Below are 21612 nucleotides of genomic sequence, written 5' to 3' on the forward strand. Positions count from 1 at the left end.
CCTACAGTAGAGTTGCATCTCTGGAAAGAATTTCTGTTCAAGGTTCATGAGTCTCCACAGTTAGCTTTTAAGAAAGTTCTGAATATGAGTCTGCTTTTTAAAATGTATTTATAGATGGTTAATTTTATTGGGTTGTTGTAGCTGCAATTGTGTATCTAACTCAGATTTTAGTATTGCTGAGTTAGATGTTAGTATCAGCATTGATGAGCCTTCTGAATTTTTGTTTTATTGTATAGTTTTATTAGGTAATAAGGGATTTTGTACTTAAAGGCAAAATATATTTTTTTAAATAGTTAGCTTTAAAGATGCCTCTAGATTATATTTCAAGAGATTTCAATTATTCTTAAGCCAAGTTTGCAGTAGACTTTGGAAATGTGGTTCCATTTTTAAAATATAGCCTTCTTCTGCATTACTAGATGGACATTTAGATGGCTGACTGCCATTTATGTCTTCCAGCTTGTCTGATATTGATCAAATTGGAGGTCATGTATTTTCTTGTTAAAGCTGCCGTCTGTATATGAGAAAACACTGTGAACTTGCTGTGTTTAATTCTTCTTTAAAGAATGAGGCCATTGTTCAAAGGTGAATAAACATTGTAAAATGTTTGATGGTTATCAGGTAAGAATATTGTACAAAGGGCAATTCATGTTAATCCAGTCTTTATTTCTGCTCTCCACTGTGGATTCAAAGGAAACCTTTTCTTAGGGGAGGACAGAGACCATATCAAAAAGATTTTGAACTTCAGCAAAGGGTCAGGACTTGAAAATGAGGAGATCTTTTTTTTTTTTTTTTTGGATTGATGCATTTAAAACTGTTTGTTTCTGCAGTATTTCTGGTTTAGAAATATGAGAATCTGTGTATATAATTCAGTTTCTATTGATGCTAATAAAGTAGAGAAGGAATAGCTTTCATCCTGCTCTTGATTAGGCACATGCAATGAGTAGAGCTGTTTGAAGGTCTTTTAGTTGATCAGTCATCGAACTTTTTATTAATTGATCAAATTAAGATACATTTTATTACCCAGTTTTGAAAAAAAAATAACTTCTTTCTTCAGTTTAATAGAAAAACCCACCACATTTTAAAAATGGGAAGACATAGCTTGGTAATGTTACTACAAAATAAATTTTGTATTCCACATCAGGTATTAAAATAACTTTAGAAATTAGCTAAGTTCAGTTCTCAGTTTGTGTTTTGGAAGGTTTAGATTTAAAAGAGACATTGACACCCATCACAATAGCATATGCAATTTCTGTTGTACGTGATTCTTACTGTTGTCAGAAAAATTCTAACATACTGCTATTGTACACTCAGAGTCAGCTTCTTACAATAGTCATGCTGTTTGTCATAAAAGTACCAAACTCAGACCATTTGAGGACTAACACATAGCGGTGATTTTCAGATATTGAGGTATACACTATTGCATATGTGCAGCTGATTGAAATGTTACTCTGTAGGAGTATGTATATAATTTATGGACAGATATAAAGTGATCTTGGGGCCTGTAATACTACATATGTGTGGTTGTCTAAAATAATTTTGCCTCTCCCTTGAGACATCTGGCAGAGACACTTGAATGGTTGCATTCATTAAATGTTGCGGCAATACCAGTAGTAAGTATCTGAATAGTGATCTGATAATTACACATGTAACAGGAGGTGGCTCACTTTGTGACTCTGCACATTCTAGGCTTTTCATCCAATCACTCTTTGCACTTAGGCTCAATATTCCCTCATCGGGCAGATGAATGATCAGTTGAATTTGCAGTTTTCTCCTTGTTTGAGATATACCACAACCAATAAACTACTATAAACTGTTGTTGTTATTATTATTTCATTTTATTTTATCTTAATACACAAGCTCTGGCTTAGACAATTGCTTTTGAATGACAACCTTTTTAATGCATTATGGGGGACATGCAACTCTAGTAAGAAGGAATCAGAAGAATATTCCATAAAGTAGAAGAATGTTATACTAATAGGTATGCAGTAGTACCAGAATATGCATGTTAGTTTTTTCCCACGATTTTCTTTTTTTAAAAAAATAATAGTTCCATTCCTGTGCCTTGCATCTACTGTGCAGTTACAAGAAGTGTTACTCTTATATCCACTGCTCTCTGCTCTTATGAAGGAAAATGTTCTGACAAGTTGGGTAACCCAAGCCACCTAGTTCTGCACAGATTTTTTGTTAAATTAAGAACTAATATCACTTTAAACCAATGTTCTACTTTGTACATGCACCTGTACAGTATTATTAATGTAAATGCATTATTTTAAATGTGTATGTATGTACATGTAGTATGTTGGATTTCTAAAAATGCCAGTTGTATGTTTGATCAAAAGTATCTTGGTGTGTTTAATGATTTTATGGACTTGGGTCACTGTTGTGCTTCATATACAAATAATTTTTTTTATTTATTTATCGATTTATATCCTGCTTTTTTCCTACAAAGGGCTCAAGGCAGCTTACATCATTCTCCTCCTCCATCTTATCCCCACAACAACAACCCTGTGAGGTAGGTTGGGCTGAGAGTCTGTGACTGGCTGAGTGGGGACTAGAACCCAGATCGTCTGAGTCCCAGTCCCATGTTCTTAACTACTACACCACACTGGCTCTCAACAAATTATGCTGTGTTACATAGAATCATAGAATAGTAGGGTTGGAAGGGGCCAAGAAGGCTATCGGGTTCAACCCGCTGCTGCCAGGGGTTTATACATCAGTTTATACCATGCCATTCAGATGACTGTCCAGTTTCTTTCTAAATGTCTCTAGTGTGGAAGAGCCTACTACCTCTCTAGGCACCTGGTTCCACTGTTACATTGCTTTGATAATGAGAAAACCTTTCCAGATAACTAGCCTGAATCTGGGTAGTTGCAACTTGAGTTGATTATTATGTGTCCTACACTCTATCAGCAAGGAGAGATAATGACCTTCCTCTTTCTGACAACCTTTGAAATACTTACAGAGTGATAACATGTCATCCCTCATTCTTCTCTTCCCAAGGCTGAACATGCTGAGGTCTCTCAGTCTCCTCATAGAGCAGTGTTTCCAAACCCTGGATCATTTTTGGTGCCCTCTGGATCCTTTCTAATTTTTCTGCATCTTTTTTGAAACTTGGTGCCCAGTATTCCAGATGAGGTCTGATTAGTGAAGAGTATAGGAGAACTATTCCTTCTTGTGCTTTGGAAGTAATACTTCTGTTAATGTATCCCAAAATAGCATTTGCCCTTTTTACAGCTGCATTGCATTCTTGGCTCATATTTAGCCTGTTGTCCACAGTACCTCCAAGATCTTTTTCCTTTTCAGTTCTTTTGAGCCAAGTATTTCCCATCTTTTATTGATGCATTTGGTTTTCTTTTTCCTAGGTGGAGGAATTGGCATTTGTCTTGCTCAACATCTCATTTTGTTGCTTTCAGTCCAGCATTCAAACTTATCAAGCCAGCCCTGGATCTTCATTCTGTCTTCTAGGGTGTTTGCCATTCCACCCAGTTTTGTATTGTCTGCAAATTTGGTTATTGTTCCTTGTACTTCCTCATCTTAATCATTAATAAAGATGTTGAAGAACAATGGGCCTAGGACTGAACTCTGCCCTGCCTTTTTCCAGTTTGAGGAGGTGCCATTGATGAGCACCCTTCATGTCCAAGTTAGCAGCCAATTTTGGATCCTACTAATAGTTTTTCCATCTAGTCCACTTTTTGCTAATTCACTTATTGAGATGTTGTGGAGCACTATATTGAAAGCTTTGCCAAATTCTATCATGCTCAAATAGAATTGTCTGAAACAGCTTCACATGTATGCACATTTTTCAGTATCTGAAATGATCATTTAGTGTTTTTATGAAAAAATGCTCAATTGTTTGCTATGCCATTGTGCTAGTAGCTTCAGTTAACTACAGGAAGAGGTAGCATCTTTTTCTTAAATTTGGCAACCTTTATGTTGATTCAGCTTTCAGTATCAGCCCCACTGAATGCATATTAAATCTGCAGCTTAATTCATATTAGCTTTTATTATATTTTTTTAATTTAAAAGGTATTTATGATGTACCTTAAATATATGTCCTAGGAACACAGTGATCTGGCTCAGCAGTAATGATGGCAACGTAATTAATTCATAATTTGCCACTGCTATGTTAAATATGCAACCTCTGATCAGAGGTCTTACAAGGAAACCTGGATGGTAAATTGTAGGTTAAATGTGAATTGTCAAGCCTGCATTTAACCCAAGTCAGTTAGATGTTGCATATTCGGAACTGCAGTGGTATGCATCAGCCAAATCATGGACTTATTAAACCATGCTTTGTCTCCATTAGGTGTTAATAGGGACACTCCCTAAGGAATAATGCCCAGTACCAGCCATCTGCACTACTGGATGCAGTACATCTGAATGTTGTAGCTGGTTCTCTATAGTAAGGAGTTGAGCTACAAGACTATGAGTTGAACGTACCATTTGCATGCCTGAAAGCAGAATATTTGCAGTCTTGCTGGCTTCTTCCACTGATAGATTCTTTGTGTACAGTTTGTGCAGCAATATATTCCATCTCATCCTTTTCTTCATGGTTTCACAAACTGTATTGTCAGGCTGCATATTTGAAAACTGGTGTCCAGAACTACACAGAATGATGGTTTTGCTGCAGTGTTCACACAGTTGAGGCTCCCATTTGAAGGTTTACTATCTTTGGGAAAAAAGGGCTTCATAATTTTAAAAATAACCTGAAATGATGGCTTACCACTAGAAAAAGCATACTTTGGAGCAAGAAGAGATTAATAGAGTTGTGTCTGTTTCTTTTCTCTTTAAGAGAAAGGTGGCAAAGAGTAGGTTATAATTCACTGCTGCTAATTCAGTAATAATTTCCCCTTCGTAGCTGTCTGAACTATCATTTCAAGAGCTACTTTAAACTAAAATTGGTGACTGCCATTTGAAGTACCTTGTGAGCTGCTTTTATAGGATGCATAAATTGTCATTAAAATTCTCTTGTTATTTCTCAAAATAAAAAAAAACCAGTCTTTACTTTCTGGAGCCTTTCTGAGGTTATTTGCTTCATATCCTTCATATAATAAAGAAAAAAAATTGTTTTCTGTCTTAACAGCAGTGGAATGCAGGTGACACTATTGCTATATAATCACTTTTGTGATGCTATGTGCATTGCTTGTGCGTGCATATACTAGTACAATTGGCAGACTTCTAAACCTCTGATTTTGTAAGGTATACTATGACACATTCCATTTTAAGAACAATGCGCAAATTTTAAAATGCCTTATTTAAAAAGCTACATTTTGACTGTATCCTCATTCTGTCTTGTTATTCCAGCGTGTTCCAGTCCTTCCACTTTCATTCTGTGAAATGTTGGAAAAACAGAAATCTTATTTAACTTGTAGTCACCAAGAAAGTAGTAGGCCTGTGTGTCACTCAGTGGGACGTGAAGGGAGTAAAGCCCATGGAGCAGATGCTGTCAACCTATAAACGAAGTAACAACATTACAGACCTGGAGCACTAGTTTTTTGTTTTAGCAGACAACATAAAAGGATGCTTTCTCTTGGCTGGCAGTTGTGACTGTAGCCATCCAGTATGAGGAATACAAGTTGAAACAGGGAACAGGACTTTGTGGCACTTTGAACAGGAGCTGAAGAGTTTGTGGGCCTTGCATTTCTGTTCAGATTGCACAGCTGCAGACAGAGGCAAACCCCAATGGTATGGTGGGATAGGTTGTGGAAGGGACTTGCATTTATAATAGAATATGCATTAGACTGAGGCTTTCTAATACTTGCAAATGCTAGTCGTGGAACACATGCTATAAAGACTGATTACTGTTAGTGCCACACACCCCGATAGATTGAAGGAGTGCTTGTTGACTTCATGCAGTAGGGCTCAGATATTGAACAGACTGTTGACTGTTGAGAGTAGTGTTGAATCACTAGGGCTGTGAGTAAAAGGCAAGGTTGCTTATAGTTTGCAGTGGTTTCGGTGTTTATTGGTTTGCATGGCAGAGAATGAAAAAGAAAATAATAAAACTGGATTTCTGATAGTGAGTATTTCGTAACATGTTGTAAGCCACCCCGAGGTTTCGGCAAGGGGCGGCATAGAAATGTTATAATAACAACAACAACAACAACAACAACAACAACATAGCTTTTAATCAACAGATTATTATACATTTCACACACCAAACAGAGGTAGCTGTGTTGGACATAAGAAAAATAACAGAAGTTCTATTTGTGTCTCAGCTATCTTGAAGTTTTGGGTTTGGTAATATGCAAAATTATTTATATCTAATTAAGCTGTGACTGACAGTTCTGTTTAAAAATGCTTTGTGTTCAATCAGTATTGCTGATTATTCTTTTCATCTTTTTGAAATGGTCAGGTATTCAACCCTGCTCTATTGATATTGGCCACATAGCATTTGACTCCCCCAGCCTGATTCTTTGCGTTCTTGCTCAGATATATCCTACTAAATTCAGTCGTATTTATTTTCAAGGAATTGTGCATATCACTGTAGCTGTTCATGTAATCTTATCTTTATGCTTCTTCTCAATCTTATTCCCAAAACAGTTTATAAAAAGAACAGAACAATTCAAATGCAAATATAAAAATATATAAATGCCACAAAATCATAAAAGCATTAGAATTAAAACTGTATCTAAAAAAAAGTTGTGAGAGTTCCAGCAAAACCTCCAGCCGCAAGAGATGTATAAAGGTATTTGATTTATTCGTTTTGAAAGTGCCCTAACTCCCCAAATTCTCTCAGGCATAATTTTAGTGAAGACAGAGACCGTGATTACATATAATGATGGCAAATCATGAGTTAATGTAACTAACTGCAGGTTAACTGTGGACTGGTGAACCCACACTTAGAAACATAGAAACAGAGCGAGTCAGAAGGGGTCTCCCGGGCCATCTAGTCTGACCTCCGGCACCAGCCGGCTCTGCTCACGACATGCCCACCATGTGCACGTCCAGCCTATCCTTGAACACCTGCATCGATGGGGCCTCAATGACTTCCCGTGGAAGCCCATTCCATACCCTCGGGGTCCTAACTGTCAGGAAGTGCTTCCTGGCATCTAAATGGAACCTTGGTTCCCTGAGCTTTGCTCCGTTGGAGTGCATCCTGCCTTCCTCTGCAGGGGAGAACAGGTCTCTACCCATCTCCGTGTGACATCCCCTCACATACCTGTATGCCGCCAACATATCCCCTCTGAGCCTCCTCTTCTCCAGGCTGAAGAGACCCAGTTCCCTCAGTCTCGCCTCATATGGCATCCCCTGCAAACTGGCCACCAACCTTGTGGCCCTATGCTGCACTGACTCTAACCTGGCTATATCCTTTCTGTAATGAGGGGCCCAAAACTGAGCACAATACTCCAGTTGCGGGTGCACCAGAGTCGTGTAGAGTGGTAGTAATACCTCTCTCATTCTAGAAGCCACACTTCTGGCTATGCAATCAAGGGTGGCGTTCGCCCTCTTGACCACCGCATCACACTGCTGACTCATGTTTAGCCTGCAGTCAGCCAGTACCCCGAGATCCCTTTCACAAGTGCTGCTCTCCAGCCACTTGTCCTCTAACCTGTACTTATGACACCCATTCCTATGCCCCAAGTGCAAGACCTTGCACTTATCCACATTGAACGCCATCCTGTTGTCTCCTGTCCACTTCCATAGTCTGTCCAGATCCTTTTGGATCTGGAGTACCTGCTCCCGAGTTGTGTCCACTGCTCCAGTTTTAGTATCGTCTGCGAATTTGATCAGCAGACTGTTCACCCCTTCTTTCATGTCATTGATGAAAAGATTAAACAGGATCGGCCCCAGGACAGAGCCCTGGAGGACCTCGCTTGTCACTGGCCTCCATCCCGATGATTCCCCACTAATGGTTACCCTCTGCTTTTGGTCGGTCAACCATGCCCTAATCCAATGGACAGTGCTTTGGTGCATCCCAAAATTCTTCAGTTTCTCCACCAGGATATCATGGGGCACTTTGTCAAAGGCCGTGCTGAAATCCAGGTATACCACATCCACTGCATCCCCTCCATCTAGCCATCTCGAAACCTTGTCGTAGAATTCCACAAGGTTTGTCTGGCAGGACCTGTTTTTGCGGAAGCCGTGTTGTGTGGCTGTCAGCCTCCCTTCCCTATCTAGCATCACTAGATCTCTCTCTGTTATGAGCCTTTCCATTGTTTTTCCTACAATGGATGTAAGGCTAACAGGTCTGTAATTCCCCATGTCCCTTCTGCTACCCTTTTTGAAAATTGGGACCACTGATGCGACCCTCCATTCCTCTGGGACTTCACCCGTTCTCCACGAGGCCTCAAAAATAGAGGCCAGCGGGCGTGAGAGAACCCCTGCCAACTCTCCAAGTACTTTCGGGTGTAACCCATCAGGGCCTGGAGCCTTTGTAATGTCCAATGCTCTGAGGAGCCCCTCGACTTCTAGGGGGATGACTCTAATCTGTGCCCCTAAGTCCCCGGCCTCATCTAATCTCCTATGTGGATATCCCCTGTCCTGCTTAGGGGAGAACACAGAGGCAAAATAGTAATTTAGCATCTGTGCCTGTTCCCTCATATCAGTTACTGGATCTCCTTCCTCCTTATTTAGTGGTCCCACCACTTGTCTCCCTCTTCCTATTTACATGCTGAAAGAAGCCCTTTTTGTTGCTCTTGATATTCTTGGCAAGTCTTAGCTCGTAATCAGCCTTAGCCTTGCAAAGAATCCTTCTGCAACGGGCCTTCTCCTCCCGGTATACCCTTTTGTCCATTTGCCCCAGTACCCATTTCCTACGGAGGTTCCTCTTTCGTCTAATCCCTCTAACCACCTCCTTTCGCATCCATGGCGGCACTCTCCTCCGCCTCCCCACCTTACTAACTAGAGGTATCGTCAAGGTTTGTGCCTCCAAAACCTCCCTTTTGAGTGTCATCCACCCCTCCTCAACTCGCTTACCTTCCAGGAACCTATCCCAGGAGACTTTCCCCAGTCTGGCCTTCATTTGGCCAAAGTTGGCCCTCGTGAAGTCCCAGCTACTAGTGCTTGATCTGCTGCATGTCTCCAGTCCCCTGATCTCAAAGCAAAGGATGGAGTGATCACTCGCACCCAAAGCTCCCCTAATCTGTACTTCATCTATCAGCTCCTCCCTATTGGTCAAGACCAAGTCAAGGATGTCCCCCCCCCCTCGTTGCCTCTTGGACCCTCCGTGTGAAAAACCCTCCCTCTATAGCTTCTAGGAAGCAACATGACCTGGCTGTCACCGCTGAGTGAGTCTCCCAACTAATATCCGGGAGATTTGAAATCTCCCATACTTACTGTGTCTCTCCCCCGAGATATCCTTAGGATCTGGTCTGTCAGACCATCATCCAGGGTCTCAAGTTGACCTGGAGGGCGATAACATACCCGTTTCTTTCAGGTCTCTTTCCCTGTCAAAACCCCTAAGTTTCACCCAGACTGCCTCTGCTGAATCCCCATCTGTGCTGCATTCTATCTCACTGCATCCTATCCCTTCCCTGATGTATAAAGCCACACCCCCACCCCTCTTTCCCTTCCTGTCCTTTCTAAAAAGGTGATACACCTCTGTGTTCACATTCCAGACTTGCCTTTCATCTCACCAAGTTTCTGTGACTCCCACCAGGTCATACCCTCCTATTCCCAGGAGAGCTTCAAGCTCTTCCTGCTTATTACCCATGCTCCTCGCATTGGAGTACATGCACCTCAACTGCTTCCCACTGCTTCCTTTCCTTGGCGTTCCCAGCCTCCTCCTTCCTCCCATCCTCCTTGATACCTGGCCCCTCTCTGTAGAAGTTCTGTCAGTCCCTGCAGTACCTCTAAAAGCCTGTTCCCAGGGCCCTGATCCTCTCCCCACACTTGTCCAGTGCAGACACGTTTCTGGGGGGCCTGACCCCCCCCCCCCGGCTCAGTTTAAAGTCTTCCGGACAAAGCTCGCTAGAGCATCTCCAAAAGACCTTTTCCCCATCCTCGTGAGGTGTAACCCGTCCCTTGCCAGAAGTCCATTGGCAAGAAACCGAGTGCTGTAAACTCATAACTCATAGGAGCTGTTTACCTGTAATGACAACCTATTAATTTAAAATCCACTGGGTAGTTGGGTTTGCCTGTGCATGCTGCCTCTTTTGCCATACCACAATTTACAATTGAATCTTGCTGAGCAAGTTGTGTCAATCCAGACTGCTAGATGGTTTAGCGTCTAAACAACCCAGCAGTTAACCAAAATCATAGGTTTACCACTCACTCTTTCCTGTGCATTGATTTATGCTCACTCCATCACAGTGGTTCAGATGTTATAGAGCAACCACTAGTCAGAGGGGTGGCCACCTGAATATGACACACAGTAGAACACATTATGAATACATTGATCCATGTTTGGCTGCCATTATATGTAAACTAGTTCAAGGAGCAGGCTTTGAATCCGATCCATACATTTCCCTTTCACTTTGATTGCTCTCCACAAATTTCTGTGTTCTGTGTTCATGTCTCTATTACCTGAAACAAATTCTTCATAGCGCGCGCGCGCGCGCGCTCTCTCTCGCGCGCGCGCTCTCTCTCTCTCTCTCTCTCTCTCTCTCTCTCTTGTGTGTGTGTGTGTGTGTGTGTGTGTTTAAACAGCTCTGTCCCCTCTGTCTCTTGCTTCTGGATAATGCTACAGAGCTCAACATGTGTGGTGGTTTCCAAACTCCCACACTGGTCCTTCAAACAGTGTTGTGTGTTGACTGGATCAGGGGATGGCAGTTTAATTGCCTCTGATCCCCTTCTCCATTTGTAATATGTTGGATGTTGGAGACTAGTGGAGCATATCTCTTTTTCCTACAGACATTGTGCTTCCATTTATATCTTCCTTGAGCATCTAAGATACCTTGTGGATTCATATGGTCCTTTCTTCGATTTTCTTTTGAATGGACTGTTTTTAGAAGAAAGCCAAACCCAAAAGGTAAACCTTGTATCTTGGGGGAGTTTCCTATAGTTTCTTTTATCTTTCCCATTAGTTAGTGCAGTGCGAGAGAATGCCAACATTCTGCTGTTCGGTGAAAAGGAGATTCTGGAGAAAGAAAGTTATTTTCCCTGTGCAGTTATGGCATACATAACCTTGCCACCAGACCCTTGGCAGTGGTATGTTGAAGGGGCACTGTAAAACATTATGCCTGAGATAGTTTTCATTCTGCCTTCCTTCAATCAGCTGTGAGATGTAGTGAGGGCAGAGTGCTTAACAGCAAAGCAAAATCCTGATTGAACTTCTGCACCATTCTGATACAACACTTTTCCACTTGCTCATTATTTCAAAGCCCACTTCACTGTATTTATTGAGTGTTTCATGTTTTGGGGTAAATGTGCTGGCTTTCATTTAATTGTGATAGTTGCTCTGCAAGATAACAGAAAGCACACTATTAAAATTGGAACACTGCCTTAATTGATTACAGCTGAGGCTTCCATTAATACTCAATTTCCGAGAAGTGGATCAGTGATGCCTTGCAGTGCTTTATGTGTTCTTTGATTAACAGTGAAATACAGTTTTGTTTGCTTTAAGCTCAAATGTAGATCATGATATGCTTCTCTGCAACCCCCAAGGAACTTTACTCATTCTGAGGTACTCATTAATGGCTTTGTTAAATATTGTAAAGGAGAGTTTTGCTTTACCCTTGTTTCTTCCCTCTAAAAGAATGAAAAGAGATTATAGTACCTACTCTCTGGTACATTTTCTTTGTTGTTGTTAGTCGCGAAGTCATGTCTGACCCATCGCAACCCCATGGACAACATTCCTCCAGGACTTCCTGTCTTCCACTATCCCCTGGAGTCCACTCAAGCTCACACCAATTGCTTCAGTGACTCCATCTAGCCACCGTATTCTCTGCCATCCCCTTCTTCTTTTGCCATCTATTGTTCCCAGCATTAGGTTCTTCTCCAGGGAGTCCTTCCTTCTCATTAGGTGGCCAAAGTATTTGAGTTTCATCTTCAGTATCTGACCTTCTGAAGAGCAGTCAGGGTTGATTTCCTCTAGATCTGACCGGTTTGATTGTCTTGCGGTCCAGGGGACTCGCAGGAGTCTCCTCCAGCACCACAAATCAAAGGCCTCAATTCTTCGGCGCTCAGCATTCCTTATGGTCCAGCTTTCACAGCCATACATTGCAACTGGGAAAACCACAGCCTTGACTATATGCACTTTTGTTGACAAGGTGATGTCTCTGCTTTTTAGTATGCTGTCTAGATTTGCCATAGCTATCCTCCCAAGGAGCAAACGTCTTTTAATTTCTTGGCTGCAGTCCCATCTGCGGTGATCTTGGAGCCCAGGAAAATAAAATCTGTCACTACCTCCATTTCTTCCCCATCTATTTGCCAGGAAGTGAGAGGACCAGATGCCATGATCTTAGTTTTCTTAATGTTGAGTTTGAAGCCAACTTTTGCACTCTCTTCCTTCACCTGCATCAAGAGGCTCTTTAGTTCCTCTTCACTTTCTGCCATGAGAGTGGTATCTTCTGCATATCTGAGGTTGTTGATCTTTCTCCCAGCAATCTTAATTCCAACTGGTGATTCATCTAGCCCCACCTTTCGCATGATGTGCCCTGCATAGAAGTTAAATAGGCAAGGCGACAGTATACAGCCTTGCTGAACTCCTTTCTCAATTTTGAACCAATCAATGGTTCCGTGTCCAGTTCCCACTGTTGCTTCTTGACCCACATACAGGTTTCTCAAGAGACCAATAAGATGGTCAAGTACTCCCATCTCTTTAAGAACTTGCCACAATTTGTTGTGATTCACACAAGGCTTTAGCATAGTCAATGAAGCAGAAGTAGATGTTTTTCTGGAACTCACTAGCTTTCTCCATGATTCAGTGTATGTTGGCAATTTGATCTCCAGTTCCTCTCCCTCTTCAAAATCCTACCTGTACTTCTGGTAGTTCTTGGTCCACATACTGTTGGAGCCTAGTTTGTAGGATTTTGAGCATCACTTTGCTAGCATGTGAAATGAGTGCAATGGTGCGGTAGTTTGAACATTGCTTGGCATTGCCCTTCTTTGGGATGGGAATATAAACTGACCTTTTCCAATCCTGCAGCCACTGTTGAGTTTTCCAAATTTGCTGGCATATTGAGTGTAGCACTTTTACTGCATCGTCTTTTAAGATTTTGAATAGCTCAGCTGGAATACTGTCACCTCCACTAGCTTTGTTGTTGCTCAGACTTCCTCAGGCCCATTTGACTTCACATTCCAGGATGTCTGGCTCGAGGTCAGTGACCATCCCAACGTGGTCATCAGGGACATTAATCTCTTTCTTGTGTAGTTCTTCTGTGTAATCTTGCCACCTCTTCTTACTCTCATCTGCCTCTGTTAGGTTCCTGCCATTTTGGTCCTTTATCATGCCCATCTTTGCATGAAATTTCCCCCTCATATCTCCAGTTTTCTTGAAGAGATCTCTCATCCTCCCTATTCTATTGTTTTCTTCTATTTCTTTGCACTGTTCATTTATGAAGGCATTCTTATCTCTTCTAGCTATTCTCTGGAATTCTGCATTCAATTGGGTGTATCTTTCTCTTTCTCCCTTGCCTTTCTCTTCCTTTCTTTCCTCAGCTATTTGTAAAGCTTCCGCAGACAGCCATTTTGCTTTCTTGCATTTCTTTTTCTTTGGGATGGTTTTAGTTGCTACCTCTTGTACAATGTTGTGAACCTCTGTCCATAGTTCTTCAGGCACTCTGTCTATCAGATCTAATTCCTTGAATCTGTTTGTCACCTCTACTGTATATTCATCAGGGATATGATTTAGGTCATACCTGAGTGACCTTGTGCTTTTGCCTACTTTCTTCAATTTAAGCCTAAATTTTGCAACAAGAAGCTCCTGATCTGAGCCACAGTCAGCTCCTGGTCTAGTTTTTACCGACTGTATAGAGCTTCTCCATCTTTGGCTGCAGAGCACATAGTCAATCTGATTTCTGTGTTGACCGTCTGGTGATGTCCATGTGTAGAGTAGTCGTCCCTTGGGTTGTTGGAAAAGAGTGTTTGCTATGACCATCGTATTCTCTTGACAAAATTCTACCAGCCTGTGCCCTGCTTCATTTTGTACTCCAAGGCCAAACTTGCCTGTTATTCCAGTTATCTTTTGGTTTCCTACTTTAGCATTCCAATCCCCCATGATGATAAGGACATCATTTTTGGTGTTAATTCTAGAAGGTGTTGTAGGCCTTCATAGAACTGGTCAACTTCAGCCTCTTCAGCACCAGTGGTTGGGGCATAGACTTGGACTATTGTGATGTTGAATGGTTTTCCTTGGATTCGAACTGAGATCATTCTGTCATTTTGGAGATTGTATCCCAGTACTGCTTTTCCTACTCTTTTATTGACAATGAAGGCTACTCCATTTCTTCTGAGGGATTCTTGCCCTTATTAGTATACCTGATGGTCATCTGAATTAAATTCACCCATTCCTGTCCATTTTAGTTCACTGATTCCTAAGATGTCGATGTTCAGTCTTGTCATCTCTTGTTTGACCACATCCAGCTTTCCTTGATTCATAGATCTTACATTTCAGGTTCCTATGGAGTATTGATCTTTGCAGCATCGGACTCTCCTTTCACCACCAGATACATCTGCAACAGAGTGTCCTTTCGGCTTTGACCCAGTTGCTTCATTCTTTCTGGCGCTACTAGTACTAGCCCTGCGCTCTTCCCCAGTAGCATATTGGACACCTTCTGACCTGAGGGGCTCATCTTCCGGCATCATATCTTTTTGCCTTTTGGTACTGTCCATGGGGTTTTCATGGCAAAGATACTGGAGTGGGTTGCCATTTCCTTCTCCAGTGGATCACGTTTTGTCAGAGCTCTCTGCTATGACCTGTCCCCTTTGCCACAACAAGGCAGTGATCCACGAAGGGGACAGTGATCAGTCCCATGCTTGTATGCCTATATGAATTTGTAAATGGCCTGTAGTTTCATGTTGCCTGTTTGGGAGCCTGGGCAGAAACTAAGGTTTTGCTGTAAGATAGCTAGCTTCCTTTGGTTAATTGTGTTTGATACTTAGTGATATGCATCTGACCCCATTATCTGTTTCACAACTCTCTGTGAAAAAAGGATGTCTTTGGGATGCATTCACAGGATCAGTGTTCAGAATTTTCCTGCATTTTTTCATTCCTTTTTTTAAGAGTGCCATCAGTTGATTTTTTAAAATATAGGTAGCCATGAGAAGTACAGGAGAGATATAACATAGGCTCCTGAGAGAGAAAAGAAACACATAGCAAAGCAACATAGTGAGCCAAAGTCCACTGATGGTATTCTTTCCCTCAGGGCTGTCCTTTCAGCCACCCAATTTTCTAATTAAATTTGTGATTGGTAGAATGCTCTGATTGAAGAAACCAAGATCATTTAGACCAATTTTACATAAGTGATGGGCGTGTTCCTGTCTGTAAGTGGTTTGTTTTCTAAGAAGTATAGGTAAAACAGCTCTGAGAATAAAGAATACATCAGGACTGGAACAGTTCTGGCTGTGTGATCACCCACATGCTTCACTTGTTATTTGTTAAAAACATAAGAACTAGAAATCTTCCTGTTCCCCCAACTTGAAACTCACAGAGTTAAAAGTCCTACATGAAAAGGAGTCATTCAGAAAAGTTGTGATGTACAGAGCAGAAATAGGGGAAACCGAGAGACAGATTTATTACTAGTTAGAACTGTTCAGTTTTTTTGTATGCTTCCTTCCATGCATGTAGTATTTTACAGGAATTAATGGATGAACAGATTAGGAGCATTTAGATAGACATAGATGATGAGGGAAAGAAAGAAGACTGTCTAAATGGAGTTTGGCTTGATGCTGGGATATTTGCACAGGAAGGAATATGTCTTTTAACCCCCTTTTGCATTTCTTGAACAGAGTGAATTCAGATGGTTACAAAAGCCAAAACAAAGCAAGTTTTGATCTTGTTGCATTGATATAACTAATTGCCGCATTTCAGAAAGACAAGCTGTCTTTATTTTTCTTCAAGTGTTGTGCATTGGATGTCGTGATCACTGCGATCTGGAGGCAGCCACCTCTGTCATGATCACAGCATCTGGTAGCTTCTGATTTGTTGACACAGATCCCTGTTCTATATGGTGCTTGCACTCTCTGTCTCCTCCTTTGACTTCGGTGCATTCTATTTTTAAACTCTGCCGTGTGCACTGTATTGCGGCATTTCTCTTCCTGAATTATTTATCTTTGAAGCTGAATGGAGTGTTTGAAGCCCCCCACCCTCATTAAAGCCCACATGTCTGTGTTGAGTTCTTGATGGATTTGGTTCATGTCAAATTCAGCTTCAAAAAATGGATGACCACAGCCTGTGGTAACACATGATCATTCAGCACATATATTTATGTGAGCATAATGCCTGAGCAGGGAGGATAGACTATTGTGTTTCCTACTTAGCTTCATTGAATAGTCATGTTGCTGACCAATTGCTGTTTGCTTTGGTGCAGCATTAGGCATGGAGTTCAGAAGTAGTGGGAAGACAAGAATATTACTGGATTATGAACCACTGTATAATATTTAGGAGTCTTCCAAAATACTTAGTAGCTCCCCAATGCTGTGTATGTGTTGGTTAAAACAGAGAAAAGCAAGTGCCGTATTTTTCGCTCTATAAGACGCACCTGACCATAAGATGCACCTAGTTTTTAGAGGAGGAAAACAAGAAAAAAATATTCTGAATCAAATGGTTTACTAAACAACTGAATAAACTACAACAGAATACAGTAATACTGTATTTCAACCTTGTAAAGTGAACAGTAGTCAACAGTGGCATTAAGAACCATCATCACTGTCATTAACAAAAGAGAAACTTTAAAGTTCGAGTACTCTTCTAGTTTTTGTTGAACCCATAGAACTCATTATCGCTAGAGTCAGAATTTATGAAGCTCTGTTGCTCACAATCACTAACATCACTTTCTTAGTCAGTAGTGGAATTATTGAAGGAAATACCATCTATACCAGTTATACAAGAGCTGCTGCAGACAATTCAATAACAAATCTAAAAAAGCCAGTAATGTCCATGCTGCCCTACTAGTAAATAATAGAAAAAAACTTCTGACAAAAAATGAGATATTGTACGGTAAATCAAACACACAGCAGACTAAGTAGCCTTTGAAGAATAAACTTCATACATGAAGGTAATGCTGTTCAAATATCCACTGATCCTTAAAAAAAATGTGTCTGATCAACTAACAGATAACTGATCCATGGAATGCTTCCTGATAATCACAGACACATTCCCTATCACTTCCCCATGGGCTTCATTAAAAGACGGGTTGCCATTTTGAAAACACACACCGACCTGTGATTAACAGCTCTCACCTGTGCCGGAGGAGGGGGGCGGAGCAGGGCGGGCCGAGCGCGTGCTGGCCAGGTGGTGCCACATGGGGCTGGCAGCGTGTTGGCAGTTGTCTTCCGGGTGGCGCCACAGCGGCAGGTCTTCCCGGGCGGTGGGAGTGAGCAGTTTCTGGGTGGCGGGGGTGAGCAGTCCGTCTACCTGTGCGGCCGGCGGGTTAAAGGCCACAGCTCCTCCTCCACATGCCTCCCCCTGAGTGGCACAGCTCTCACCTGTGCTGGAGGGGTGAGGGCAGAGCAGGGCGCGCCTAGCACGTGCCGGCCAGGTGGTGCCACGTGGTGCAGGCAGACCGGCAGCGTCCTGGGCATCGGGCACACACACTTTCGCTCTATAAGACACACAGACATTTCCCCTTACTTTTGAGGGGGAAAAAAGTGTGTCTTATAGAGCAAAAAATACGGTATCTCTAAAGCAATGCTTACCTTGCAGCAGTGATTCTTAAACCTTTTTAAATTCAAGGAATATTCACATCACCTTACCTGCCAATCAACCATTGTATGTTGCAGAGGATTATGCCTTAAGGTGCATTTTTGATATATGGAGGGGGCTGCCCTGCCTTGCCATATCAGGCCTCAATGTTGCCTGTTACAACCTGGGACTCACTTTATATTTGCATATATAATGGGGTATAGTTGTAGGTTTGAACCAACATTTATTTCGGGGATGTGTGTTGCCTGCTACTTCTTTTCAGTGAAGCTTTGGCACAGATTCTTATTACCCATACCCCACTGCAACCAAACCTGAGTTCGTGTAACTGCAATAATTTGCTCATCATCATCATCATCGCTTTTTTTGGTAAGAAAAAAGGTGCCGGAACTCACATCTTGTTAATCTTTATTAAAACATTATTTAGTTCTTAATATTCTGGACTTTTTATTAGCAGGATTGGTGGTTGAGAAGTAATTAGTAATTTTTTTCATTTTTAAATTAGGGGTCACACTTTTACACTAAAAATTAAAAAAAGGTTTTCAATTCACCAGCGTGTTTTAAAATAAAGAAATGATTTACCTTTCGCACGTAGTCAATCACTGTACACACACCCACACACGTCAGTTGTGTAACAAAACATAACGGTCGCCGCCCGCAATAAGCACTCAGCGCGCAACCACATGACCAATGACAAGCCGAGCAGAGCCATAAGTCGAGCAGCGCCATCATAACCAGTGCAGATGAAGTACGCATGCATCGGACTCAACACACAAGCAGCCCGCATGCACCGTTTTAATGATTTTGCTGCTGACCTGCTATGCTTGACAGGGCAATTCAAATCCACGTGGACCAAACATCAAATTTTCAAAAGTTACTTTTACAACTTGGAAAATCCGTTGAAAAATGGTGCCGGAACGCTGTTCCGGTGCGTTCTATGACAAAAAAAGCACTGATTATTAATATTCAAATAATGTGCTTTTTTAAAACTGCTGCTTAGCTTTTGTACCTACACTGGGTTTATAAAATTGTCTGATGGTCATGGTTGCTTTAAAAGATATGTATTTGTATTAAGTTATTGTATATTGGTTTGTGAAGTCTTGCAGTAGAATATAAGCATAGGAATAAATAAAAATGGTCTACTCTTAACCTGCCTCTATTTTCTTTTCTTTCCTTTGTTGGCTCTCTCCCCCCTCCCCCAAGCTTAGACTGTTTTCATGGGCCTGACCCTATTCTTTGTAAAATACCATGTATGTATATGGATGGTGTTCCATGAATGTATGGAGAATTGAGCACTCTTTTCACTGAGGACCTTCTGATAAATGGCATGCATCTTGAAAATGCATGTTTTGTTGGACTGGGGAAGTATTTTCCAGTGAACATTCAATTCCTTTACATGCCTTACCTCTGCTTCCTCTGGTCAGGTTCGCACAAACATTTCTCATAGTGACCAGGAACCTGATCATAGGGCCTGAACAGAGCTTCATTTGAGCTTAACTTATTGATTTTGATGTGTATATACCATCCTATTCCTATATGCTCTGGACAGTTCACAAGAATTAAAAACAATAATAATGCAATTTTAAACTGAAATAAATGTATTAAATAAAACTAATATGGAAAGGCTTGTCAGAAAAGATACATCTTTAACCCCTTCTTGAAGATAACAGTCTGGGATATTTGACTTATCTTGCCCAGCAGACCATTCCACAGTTTAGAGGCAACCACTGAGAAAGTCCTCTGGGTAGTTGACATTAATCTTGCAGAAGCAAATTTCAGATTTTTCCCAGAGGACCTTAGTGAGTAAAGTGAAATATATGGGGCAAAGGCACTCATTAAAATTATTCTCAACCTGAGCCATGAAGGGCTTTGTAGGCAATTACCAACACCTTGTACTCCATCCAGAAAGCTATTGGTAGCCAGTGCAGAGACTTAAGTGTCAGTGATATATGGTCCTTCCATGATGTCCCAGAGATAAACCTGGCTGCCATACTTTGTACTAGTTGCAGTTTCTGGAGTAGGCACATGGGTAACCTAATAGAGAACGCACTGAAGAAATCGAGGTTAGATGTTACCAATGAGTGCCCTGTTGTTTTCAGGTTATTCTCCTCCCAGAAGGGATGCAGTTGCAAATGAGCCAAATATTTTGATGCAAGCCTCAGCCCTAAAACAAACATGAACAAACTGCATTTTCAGCATTGGTGATCCTGTATGCACATGGGATTTATGGAACAAGGATCCTGGTAAGAGTAGCATATGCATAAGCTCTCTTGTCCACCCACACACTCCAGTACTAATTCACTTGTGGCACAGTCCGAAGTGGCTGCTTATAACCCCTTGAACTTGGAGAATTCTGACCTTCCAATGGATGGTGGAAGGAGCACAAAGCCAAAGATTGCCTCTGTGTTCCTCCTGCCCTGCAAAAAAATTACCTGATTTTGTTTGCCTGTTTTCCCCCAAGTGCAAGAAGAGGCTGAGGATATCATATATTATGGCAGAGCCTTATTCCATCCCTCTCTTCCTTGCCCTACAGAACGCTATCTCTGAAGTTGAACTTCCAGCCTTGGAGTCATAGCTGGTGTGGCTCTTTCCAGACCAGCTGGGAAGGTATTCCAAAATCCTAGTGTGCTTCCAGGCTTAATGTTGGCACTCCAGCCTTTCATGTGCCCATCTAGATTGTTTCAGCAGGCATAGAATTGTACCATTATGTCAGATTGGGCAAAGCAACAAAGGTTTTTGTAGCACCTCAAAGGCCTACACATTTATTCCGCAGTGCCCACAAAAGCTATCACTATAGTAAATTAGTTAGCTTTTAATATGCCACAAGACTCTTTGTATTTTCTGCAGCAGACTAACATGGCTGCTACTCTGGAAATCAGATTGCATTTCTTTACAGTGAATTTGTAGAGTTCCATTTTGGGGTTGCTCAGTTTATGGATTTTGACTTGCAGTACATTAAAGTCTCTGCTTTGGCAAATAATGACATGTAATACTTGGGACAATACTTTCCTGAACAGTTTTGAATGGAGGGTTAAATGGCATCCTAGCACTGTGGGTTTTTCCAGGATCAGTGCCAACAAGAGAACTGACAAAATCAGACTGTAACTCCTGTGGATGGAACAATGTCTCATTGGCCCTGGGTAGGTGCATGACTTCCAGCACACTGGATTGCTCTTTGTTGCCATTGTGCACCAGAAAGTCTTAGAAACTTTCATTTGTGGGGATGAGGGAGATTAGGAGCAGGCTTGCCCCTTAGTAAATTGAGCATCATGACTGGCAGGATACAACTATGAATTTCTAAAATGCCGTGTCTGCCATTAAAGTTAGGCCTTGCAGTGCTTTTTGATTTGTTTTGTACACTGCCTCTATGATTCATCCTCTGCTAGATATCTCAAATCTAGGGCAGAAGCGGTTCCTTGTCAGCTCCTAACTAGCAAAATGCTAATTTTTTGCTTGTGACCTAATTTCAGAAATCTTGTTTCAAACATTTGCTGAGGCCAGCTGTACATCCTCTGAGCTGACTCCAAATTTTATTCCTTACCAGCTCTGTAAATGTGGTCCTGGGTTCCTGTGGGCTGTTTTTAAGTACTGCAGAAGTATCCAGTCGCATGACTGCATGTGACTTGCATGCAGTGCTGGCTCTGACAGAATTCCTCTCCATAGGATGATCTGTGGGCAAAATCGGTCTTGCCACTGGTAACACTTCTGTGGCTGTTCTTGAATGTGCTGGTATAAGGCAGCCTGGTTAATGATCCAGGACACTACAGTTATTTCATTTTCTAATATCAGCCTTGGAATTTCTATTGAGGTTTCATACACAGTAATCCTTAAAGCTTCCACATATGAGCCATATGAAAGGGAGCATGTAA

General features: G+C 41.6%; 1 protein-coding gene across 4 annotated transcripts in view; it reads left to right on the top strand.

Moving 5' to 3' along the window:
• Positions 1 to 21612, top strand: part of R3HDM2 (R3H domain containing 2) — a 168177-nt gene that overhangs the window by 40427 nt on the left and 106138 nt on the right. Inside the window, exon 1 of one of the 4 annotated variants that reach the window (XM_044443191.1) lies at positions 10631 to 10912. The exons of 2 other annotated variants lie outside the window; for them this stretch is intronic. The gene's annotated coding sequence lies outside the window, so the exon portion shown is untranslated. Of the gene's footprint in view, positions 1 to 10630; positions 10913 to 19794; positions 19987 to 21612 lie in introns of those variants that run through there. One more of the 4 variants, XM_044443193.1, reaches the window with a different exon arrangement.

The sequence above is a fragment of the Varanus komodoensis genome, unplaced genomic scaffold, assembly GCF_004798865.1.
Source record: "Varanus komodoensis strain SLA01 unplaced genomic scaffold, ASM479886v1 scaffold41, whole genome shotgun sequence".
Taxonomy (NCBI): Eukaryota; Metazoa; Chordata; class Lepidosauria; order Squamata; family Varanidae; genus Varanus; species Varanus komodoensis.